The sequence below is a fragment of the Pan troglodytes genome, chromosome 18, assembly GCF_028858775.2.
Source record: "Pan troglodytes isolate AG18354 chromosome 18, NHGRI_mPanTro3-v2.0_pri, whole genome shotgun sequence".
Lineage (NCBI taxonomy): Eukaryota > Metazoa > Chordata > Mammalia > Primates > Hominidae > Pan > Pan troglodytes.
Window position 1 is genome coordinate 17336411 of NC_072416.2, and position 11093 is coordinate 17347503.

Here is an 11093-nt window from a genome sequence, read left to right on the forward strand (position 1 = left end):
CCAAGATTGCACCACTGCACTCCAGCCTGGGTGCCAGAGTAAGACACTATCACAAGGCCGGGCACGGTGACTGATGCCTGTAATCCCAGCGCTTTGGGAGGCCGAGGTAGGCGGATCACCTGAGGTCAGGAGTTCGAGACCAGCCTGGCCAACATGGTGAAACCCTGTCTCCACTAAAAATACAAAAAAATTAGCCAGGCATGGTGGTGGGCGCCTGTAATCCCAGCTACTCTGGAGGCTGAGTCAGGAGAATTACTTGAACCCAGGAGGCGGAGGTTGCAGTGAGCCAAGATCATGCTATTCCACTCCAACCTGAGCAACAAGACCGAGACTATGTCTCAAAAAAAAAAAAAAAAAAAAAAAAAAAAAAAAAATGACTCTGTCTCAAAAAAAAAAACTAGAAGTCTTGATCTGTGATCTTGGGAAAAGCTGTTCACATCAAGGATGCCATCTTTTTCCGGCAAAAAAACTTCCCTCTTGTGAGATTATGAACCCAAAGTTCAAGGTCCTGAAGTTTTGCTGTATTGTGGATGGCAAGGACATTCTTTCTCTGATGTTCTCAGAAGATCCAATCTTCAGGTTCTAGATTGTGAAGGAATTGATTGTCCCCAGTCAGTGAGCCATAAAAAGCTTTCAGTACCTGGTGAAAATACACTGTACCATAATGATCTACTGTTGTAATATCAGCCCTCTTGCATGGGAAAGCAACCAGAAAACATGCATTGAAAATGATCATTGACAACTGAAATGTTCAAATGGCCCATGAGGTAGCCAAATGCACCTGAAGCTTTGATTGTCTTCCCAGGAACATGAATTTGACAAACAAAACATTGGTTATGAACTATTTTAGCAATTTATAAGTCAGCACACCAATACATATTTAATTTAGATCATTTTATCTTTTCCATGATGAGTCATGGAATGCAGAGCCTTTTATTTTTCATTTTTAGACAGAGTTTCATTCTTGTTGCCCAGGTTGGAGTGCAATGGCGCTATCTCGGCTCACCGCAACCTCCGCCTCCTGGGTTCAAGCGACTCTTCTGCCTCAGCCTCCCGAGTAGCTGGGATTACAGGCATGAGCCACAATGCCCAGATAATTTTTTGTATTTTTAGTAGAGATGGGGTTTCTCCATGTTGGTGAGGCTGATATTGAACTCCCGACCTCAGGTGATTTGCCTGCCTTGGCCTCCCAAAGTGCTGGGATTACAGGTGTGAGCTACCACGCCCAACTGCAGAACCTTTAATAACAAACACTTTAAGGAGTCAGGAAGGACAAGGTGACCATCTTGATTCTCCATGAGTCCATGGTTAACATCGGACTTGCGTGCTCTGAATATCAGTTGTTTCTCCAGTTTACGTGCATAGCACTGATACCTAATGGGTTATCATAGGTAATTTGACTTAGACCTTGGAGTTCATTCAAATTGTATACCTAGGCTGAGCGAGCCCACAAAAAATTAGCTGGGCATGGTGGCAGAAGCCTGTAATCCCAGCTACTTGGGAGGAGATGGGAGAATCCCTTGAACCCAGGAGAAGGAGGTTTCAGTGAGGGGAGATTGCTCCACTGCACTCCAGCCTGGGCGACAGAGTGAGACCCTGTTTCAAAAACAACAAAAAAGGGGTGGTGGCTCATGCCTGTAATCCCAGCACTTTGGGATGCCAAGGCAGGTGGATCACCTGAGGTTGGGAGTTCAAGACCAGCCTGACCAACATGGTGAAACCCCGTCTCTACTAAAAATTCAAAAAAATTAGCCAGGCATAGTCGTGGGCGCCTGTAATCCCAGCTACTCAGAAGGCTGAGGTACGAGAATCACTTGAACCTGGGAGGCAGAGGTTGCAGTGAGCCAAAATCACGCCATTGCACTCCAGCCTGGGTGACAGATTGAGACTCCATCTCAAAAAAGCAAAAAGCGAAAAACAAAAACAAACAACAACAACAAAAACCAAACTGTTTATCTAAACAATTTTGGTATCGGCTGTTTTAACATGAAAATTTAGCAAAGTATTTTTTTGGTATTCAATTAATTTTTTGTTCTGCTTGGGTTAGCAGCTTTCTTTCTTTCTCTCTCTCTTTCTTCCCTTCCTTCCTCCCTCCCTTCCTTCCTTCTTTCTTTCTTTCTTTATTTCTGTCACCCAGGCTGAAGTGCAATGGCACGATCATGGCTCACTGCAATCTCCGCCTCCCGAGTTCAACCGGTTCTCCTGCCTCAGGCTCCCAAGTAGCTGGGATTAGAGATGCCCACCACCATGCCCAGCTAATTTTGTATTTTTTTAGTAGAGACAGGATTACACCATGTTGGTCAATTACAATTCCCCTGTCTTTATGAATCGGCTCTGTCTAGGCAGTGGGCAAGGTGAACCCCTTGAACAGTTACAGTAGTGCCAACATGTCAAGTTTGTAGGCTCTCTCTCCGTGATCGGCCCTGGGGACCCTGTTGGACTGTATGCCAACAAACACATTGTCATGAATTAAGAATATTCACAAATAGTTTACAAATTTTGGAGAAATTAGGCAGAGACAGAAATATGACTCAAATTCTATTTATGAAAGTATACTCGCTGGACGGGGTGGCTCATGCCTGTACTCCCAGCACTTTGGGAGGCCGAGGCAGATGGATCACCTGAGATCAGGAGTTTGAGACCAGCTTGGCCAACATGATGAAACCCCATCTCCACTAAAAATACAAAAAGTTAGCCAGGTGTGGTAGTGGGTGCCTGTAGTCCCAGCTATTCCAGAGGCTGAGGCAGGAGAATCACTTGAGCCTCTGAGGTGGAGGTTGCAGTGAGCTGATATCGTACCATTGCACTCCAGCCTGGGCGACAGTGTGAGACTCTGTCTCAAAAAATAAATATAAAAAATAAAAAGCTGGTATGCTCCATTAATTCCTGCAGGCCCAACGAAGGCAGCCTAGGAATTCTAGATCAATGGAATGAATACAACTTGCTAGAAATACATAGGAAACAAAATGACTATTCACAGAACCAAATAAAAGCCTTCCACTAGAAACTAAAAATAATAATAATAATAATGGTTTTATATATATGCATACACAAGCAAAGCCAGAAGAGAATAAATAGCAAATGAATGAAAATTAGAAGCAAAAACAAGTAACTAGGAAACCATCTCTACATTTTTTTTACTCAATCTACCCTGAATGCTACAGCATTATCCAGGACCCCAGAAAACACACATAATACTTTATTCCTGATAAACAATTCAATGTCCTTAAGTCCACCAATATCACCATACATTCTGTGCAATCAAGAAATTTACTCAGCTGGGTGCAGTGGCTCACACCTGTAATTCCGGCACTTCGGGAGACCAAGGCGGGTGGATCACCTGAGGTCAGGAGTTTGAAAACAGCCTGGCCAACATGGCAAAACCCCATCTGTACTAAAAATACAAAAATTAGCCCAGTGTGGAGGCACACGCCCATAATCCCAGCTACTCGGGTGGCTGAGGCAAGAGAATTGCTTGAGCCTGAGAGGCAGAGGTTGCAGTGAGCCCAGATTACACAAGTACACTCCAGCCTCGGTGACAGAGGGAGACTCCATCTCAAAGAAAAAAAAAGATTGTAGACCTAAAGTTAACATTGGCATGTACTTGATTATAGGAGGCCAGCAAATAATTTACTTATGAATGATCTACCGGGCGCAGCCCTTCCCAGATGCCTGAGGCCTTTTCTTGCTGAATAGACATCTATCTGGCTGTTACATGATCTTAGGAACAGCTATTCATTTGGAAAAGGGTGTCACAATGACTTTCTCTTTTGCATAAGAAGATGGGGGGCTGGGATCCTGAGATTTTAAAATTTCCTTTACAGCGTACCCATATGTGCTCAAAAGTGAAAAGAGATGACAATTGGCCAGGCGTGATGGCTCACACCTGTAATCCCAGCACTTTGGGAGGACGAAGTGGACAGATCAGAAGGTCAAGAGATCAAAACAATCCTAATCAAAATGGTGAAACCCTGTTTCTACTAAAAATACAAAAATTAGCTGGGCATGGTGGCATGTGCCTGTAGTCTCAGCTATTCGGGAGGCTGAGGCAGGAGAATTGCTTGAACCCGGGAGGCAGAGGTTGCAGTGAGCCGAGTTCGCACCACTGTATTCCAGCCTGGCAACAGAGGGAGACTCCATCTCAAAAAAAAAAAAGAAAAGAAATGAGATGACAATTGTAGTGCAAAATATCTGTTCCCTTTTGGTCCCCAGTGCCACTGCTACCCCATTCATCACCAATTTTTGTTGATGTTTCTTCCTGACTACTTTTTTTTTTTTTTTTTTTTTTGAGATAGAGTCTCACTCTGATGCCCACCCTGGAGTGCAGTGGTGTGATCTCAGCTCATTGCAACCTCTGCCTCCAGGTTCAAGTGATTCTCCTGCCTCAGCCTCCCAAGTAGCTAGGACTATAGGCATGTGCTACCACGCCCAGCTAGTTTTTGTATTTTTAGTAGAGATAGGATTTTAACATGTTGGCCAGGCTCGTCTTGAACTCCTGACCTCAAGTGATCCACCTGCCTTGGCCTCCCAAAGTGCTGAGATTACAGGTGTGAGCCACCGTGCCTGGCCTTTTTTTTTTTTTTTTTTTTTTTTTTGAGATGGGGTCTCCCTGTGTTGCCCAGGCTAAGCTTGAATTTATTTTTATTTTTATTTTATTTATTTATTCATTTATTTTATTTTATTTTTTATTTTTTGAGATGGAGTTTTGCTCTTGTCGCCCAGGCTGCAGTGCAGTGGCACGATCTTGGCTCACTGCAACCTCTGCCTCCCAGGTTGGGAGTAGCTGGGACTACAGCTGCCCGCCACTATGCCCAGCTACTTTTTGTATGTTTAGAAGAGCTGGGATTTCACCACGTTGGCCAGGCTGGTCTCAAACTCCTGACCTTAGGTGATCTGCCCACCTCGGCCTCCCAAAGTGCTAGGATTACAGTTGTGTGCCACTACACCCGGCCTGGCTTGAATTTCTGACCTCAAGCAATCCTCCCTCCTCAGGCTCCGGAGTTGCTGATATTACAGGTGCATATCACCTTGCCCAGCACTAGAAACATGATTTTGTCACAACCCCAGACCCTTCTCATTCCCTTTCATAGGAAGGCACTGGGCACCAGAGAAGCTTGAGCCAAGAACCAGGGGAACCAAGATTTAAACTCATTTCTGTTGGGTGCCAAACCTCTCTCTGCCTCCTTCTATTGGAGACGGCTGGGCACGGTGGCTCACACCTGTGATCCCAGCACTTTAGGAGGCCTAGGTAGGTGGATCACCTGAGGTCAGGAATTTGAGACCAGCCTGGCCAATATGGTGAAACCCTGTCTCTAGTAAAAATGCAAAAAATTAGCTGGGTGCGGTGGCGGGTGCCTGTAATCCCAGCTACACAGGAGGCTGAGGCAGGAGAATCGCTTGAACCCAGGAGGCAGAGGTTGCAGTGAGCCGAGATCATGCCATTGCACTCCAGCCTGGGAAACAAGAGTGAAACTCCATCTCAAAAAAATTAAAAAAAAAAAAAAAAGAAAAGAAAATCAGACGCTTTGGTCCCTTTGCCTGCGACACTCTGGAGTAATTCTGTCCCTGCCTGAACGTGATCTCCTCAAGGCAAAGTCTGGGTCTCCTTCCTCTTGTGTGCTCAGCCCTGGCCTATCTGTCCCACACTAGGTGCTCAGTGAAGGCGTGCTCATGTGGAGTATACGTTTCAGGCATACCAAGACTTGGAGTTGCAGAGGCTGTGAGTGACAAGCCTTGGAGTGCTATGCCCACTGGGAAATGGGTCTATCTCGGGGTTGGGCCAATAAGCTGGGCTCCCTCTGACGCCAGTGCTCATAGCTCCCCTACCCTGGGTGGACCCCTGCAGATGGTCAAGTATGTTGGCTCCATATGTGCCTTGAGTAGCTGGGTGCAGTAGCAGGGCATGGTAGCTCAGGCCTGTAATCTCAGCACTTTGGGAGGCTGAGGCAGGTGCATCCCTTGAGGTCAGGAGTTTGAGACCAGCCTGGCCAACATGGCAAAACCCCGTCTCTACTAAAAACAGAAAAATTAGCTGGGCATGATGGTGCACGCCTGTAATCCCAGCTACTCTGGAAGCTGAGGCAGGAGAATCACTTGAACCCGGGAGTCAAATGTTGCAGTGAACCCAAGATTGCGCCACTGCACACCAGTGTGGGGCATAGGGGGAGACTCTGTCTCAAAAATAAATAAATAAATAAATAAATAAATAAATAAATAAATAAAACAGACGGAGAGGCTGGGTGTGTGTGGTGGCTCATACCTGTAATCTCTGCACTTTGGGAGGCTTAGGTGGGAGGATCAGTGGGGCCCAGGAGTTTGAGACCAGCCTGGGCAACATCTCTACCATCTCTACCAAACACACACACACAAATTAAAAAACTAGTTGGGTGTGGCGATGCATACCTACTTGGGAGGCTGAGATGGGAGGATTTCTTGAGCCCAGGAATTTGAGGCTGCAGTCAACAGTGACCACGCCACTGCACTCCAGCCTGGAAGGTAAAGTCAGACACTTTCTCAAACAATAAAAATAAATAAATAAATAAATAAATAAAGCCGGAGGATAATGGTGAGACATGGAGAGAAGGCATGCTAGGCAGAGAGACCTCCGTAGGCAAAGTCGAAGAGACATGAAAGAGCCAGTGTGCAAGAGTAAATTCCTAGAACTCTGGGAGATGGGAGCAGAGGGAGCTGGTACAGGTCTCCACCTGGTGTACAATCTTGGCATAAATCTCCTACCATGAAAATAAATGACATTTTCTTCTTCCGGCTTTTGTAAGTTGGAAGAAAGCAGTTTTTCTGAGAAGGAGTCTCACTCTGTCTCCCAGGCTGAAGTGCAGTAGCGCAGTCTCGGCTCACTGCAACCTCCTTCCCCCTAGTTCAAGCGATTCTCTTGCCTCAGCCTCTCGAGTAGCTGGGACTGCAGGCATGTGCCACCATGCCCGGCTAATTTTTGTTTTTGTTTTTTCGGAGATGGAGTCTCGCTCTGTCACCCAGGCTGGAGCGCAGTGGTGTGATCTCAGCTCACTGCAAGCTCCACCTCCCGGGTTCACGCCATTCTCCTGCCTCAGCCTCCCAAGTAGCTGGGACTACAGGCACCTGCCACCGCGCCTGGCTAATTTTTTGTATTTTTAGTACAGACGGGGTTTCACTGTGTTAGCCAGGATGATCTCGATCTCCTGACCTCGTGATCTGCCCGCCTCGGCCTCCCAAAGTGCTGGGATTACAGGCGTGAGCCACAGTACCCAGCCGCAGCATGCACCTTTTTAAGGACAGTTCCTTTCTGGATCCTTCCTAAGGTTCTGATTTCTAATCCTTCCTAACCCAGTTCACTGCCCCCCCACCCCCAACCACCACCCTCCGTCCATCCATTCTGCCTCACTCACTTTCTCCTTTCCTGATGCCCACAATTTCCAACAATCAGTCTTGGCCTCAGATTCCCGCCCTTCAGATTCCAGTGTTCCTTGGGTCCTCTCTCTCCCCTGATCCTCTCTGATTAGGGGTGGGGGGTGTGAGTTGCAATTAAACCCAGCCTTTATTGGAGTCCTAGGGCTGGATTCTGCATTGTGCTCTGTTGTGTCATTGCACCTTCTCGTTTCCGCTCTTTCTGCCCTGCTTCTTCCTCTTCATACTCTAAGCCCCTCCAGCGCATGCTGACCCCACCGGTGGAGCGCCGCTCCTTCCCACCTGCCGCTTCTCCATCTCCATCTCTCCATCGTCTGCTCCTAGCCTTTCCTGGCACGGGGGCCCTAGCTCTGAGCTCTTGCATTTTTCTGGGGCACCGTCCTGCTCCTTCTCGTCACCCTGGGCAGTGGCCCTGGGCTCCTCGTCCGGCTGCTGCGGGCCTGGGCTGCCCGGGTCAGCGTAGCCAGGCCGACAGACAGCGCAGTTCACACCCCGGGGCGGCGGAGGCAGGTGCAGTGCGAGCGGCGACCCCTGTAGGCTGGTGTGGGCGCTGCCTGGAGGCTGCTGCGGTGCCGCCTGTAGGCTGGTGAGGGCGCCGCATGGAGGTTGCCGTGGCGCTCGTTGGCGCCCAGCGCCCCGCCCAGGGCTTCCTGGCTGCAGTGGCTGCTGCCCCATCCCAGGGCCGCGGGGCCCGGGTTCCACTTGGCGGCGTCTTCTCGCAAGTCGCCTTCGCTGCTCCGAGAAGTCGGCGGCGCAGCAGTTGACGCTCAGCTCGCCGCAGGTCGCCATATTCCCCGCGGAGGCCGACTGGGCTCTCGCCTCAGGCCGCCCACCCTGCTCCGGCCGCCGCGGCCTCTCCGTTCCCGCAGCCAGAGGTGGCGAGGGAGCGACCTCCAGGCACTGGGCACCCGCCGCTTCCCCAGCAGCCGGCGGGGCGATGGAGAAAGACGCCAGGAAGCGGAAGGTCCTCGCCGGCCCGAGGGTCGCCCGGGGCTGCGCCCCATGGTTCCTGCCCACGGAGCAGCTGCTGGGACCCTCCCTGCCAAGTTGCTCCCGGAAAAGCTCTCAGGTTCTCAGGCCTGCAGGGAGTGACAGTTTCCCCCTGACTGGAACGTAAGGCTGCAAACTCGAAGCCAGGCATTTTCTGCGTATTCTTAAATAGGATGTTTCAGTCAAAGCCTTGATAATATAACCAATCTTTCTGATTACAGCCTGCTTATAAGGAGAACATGTGTACATGAAAATAAGAATATTTATGAATAGTTTCCAAACTTTGGAAGGATCAAGTAGGAAGGAAAAACAAACGCTTCCACCCACCTTTGTTCACAAAAGTGTGCTTTACCAAATCGGTGTAAATTCTAGATAACTTCTGAGAAAAAATTTTCTTCAATCTAGAAAACAAAACAAGGGCCGGGCGCGGCGGCTCACGCCTGCAATCCCAGCACTTTGGGAGGCCCAGGCGGGGGGGTGATCACCTGAAATCAGGAGTTGGAGTCCAGCCTGGCCAACATGGTGAAACCCGGTCTCCACTACAAATACAAAAACTAGCTGGGCGTGGTGGCGGGCGCCGGTAATCCCAGCTACTCGGGGGGCTGAGGCAGGAGAATGGCTTGAACTCAGGAGGCGGAGGTTGCACTGAGCAGAAATCCCGCCACTGCACTCCAGCCTGGGTGACAGAGTGAGACTCCGTCTCAAAAAAAAAAAAAAAAGAATGAATCAAGAATCAACAATCAACAATGTTTTAAATACGAGTTATAAAAACATTATCTTAATAGATTTTTTTGTTTTGCTTGATCTCACTTAGCAGTTTTTTGAACCATTGTAAGCCACTAGAAATTGGTTTTTAGTTCATTGGTTTTTTTTTTTATTATTATTTCTGAGACAGAGTCTCAGTCTGTCACCCAGGCTGGAGTGCAGTGGCACAGTTTTGGTTCACTGCAACCTCTGCCTCCCAGGTTCAAGCGATTCTCATGCCTCAGCCTCCCGAGTAGCTGGGATTACAGACATGCACCACCATGCCTGGCTAATTTTTGTATTTTTAGTAAGATGGGCTGGCCAGGCTGGTCTGGAACTCCTAACCGCAAGTGATCCGCCCGCCTTGGCCTCCCAAAGTGCTGAGATTACAGGCGTGAGCCACTGCGCCTGGCCCATTGATTTTTAAAAAAATATTTAGTTTTAATGTATTGAGGGGGTATAAGTGCGAGTTTCTCACATGCCTATAGTGGTGAAGCCTGGGTAGTTCATTGATCTGGGTTATCAGAAAACCGTGTTCAAGAGGATTTGTTAGAGTTTTCTCCATGCAAAGCAAATTTGGGGGCCGGGCGCGGTGGCTCACGGCTGTAATCCCAGCGCTTTGGGAGGCTGAGGCGGGCGGATCACGAGGTCAGGAGTTGGAGACCAGCCGGGCCAATATGGTAAAACCCCGTCTGTACCACCATCAGTTAGCTGGGCGTGGTGGCGGGCGACTGTAGTCCCAGCTACTTGGGAGGCTGAGGCAGGAGAATCGCTTGAACCCAGGAGGCAGAGGTTGCAGAAAGCCAAGATGGCACCACTGTACTCCAGCTTAAGCGACAGAGCCAGACTGTGTCTCAAAAACAGGAAAGAAAACAAAAGAAAATTTGGACTACTGCCAATTACAAATATCTTTAGAGAAGAATTCAAAACTAACTGTGGATGATGAAAACAATAGTTATGATAAAAGTCTGATGAAACTTCCCAGTTCACAAGGAAATTTAATTACTTTTTTTTTTTTTTTTTTTTTTTTTGAGACGGAGTCTCACTGTGTCACCCAGGCTGGAGTGCAGTGACGTGATCTCTGCTCACTGCATGCTCCACCTCCTAGGGTCACGCCATTCTCCTGCCTCAGCCTCTCAGCCTCCCAAGTAGCTGGGACTACAGGTACCCGCCACCATGCCCGGCTAATTTTTCTTTTTTCTATTTTTAGTAGAGACGAGGTTTCACCGTGTTAGCCAGGATGGTCTCGATTTCCTGACCTCGTGATCCACCCGCCTCGGCCTCCCAGAGTGCTGGGATTACAGGTGTGAGCCACTGTGCCCAGCCAATTACTTATCTTATGTGCAGCATTTTAAGACAGTGATCAGAATCATGACTGACAGCATTATATCAGGACCACCCGTGTTTTATAAATTTCATATAATCTTCAGAAATAATTAATAACTTTTTTTTTTTTTAGATAGATTCCAGCTCTGTCACCCAGGCTGGAGTGCAGTGGTGTGATCTTGGCTCACTGCAACCTCCGCCTCCTGTGTTCAAGCAATTCTCCTATCTCAGCCTCCCGAGTTGCTGAGATGACAGGCCTGTGCTACCAAGCCTGGCTAATTTTTGTATTTTTCATGGAGACAGTATTTTCGTGTAATTTTCACCCTATTGGTCAGACTGGTCTTGAACTCCTGACCTCAGGTGATCCACCTGCCTTGGTCTCCCAAAGTGCTGGGATTATAGGCATGAGTGATGGTGCCCAGCCATTCATAACATGTTTATGCAAATATAACTTTAGCAAATATTTAGCATATATTTAGCATAATATTGCTAAAGCTAAACTTTAGCAAATATTTAGCATAACAATCAAAATTACAAATCATAACATTAAATTTGTATAAATGTATGTAATTTTTGGAACATGTATATCAACAACATACCCATAAATATAACTGAGATGAGATCTAATGTCA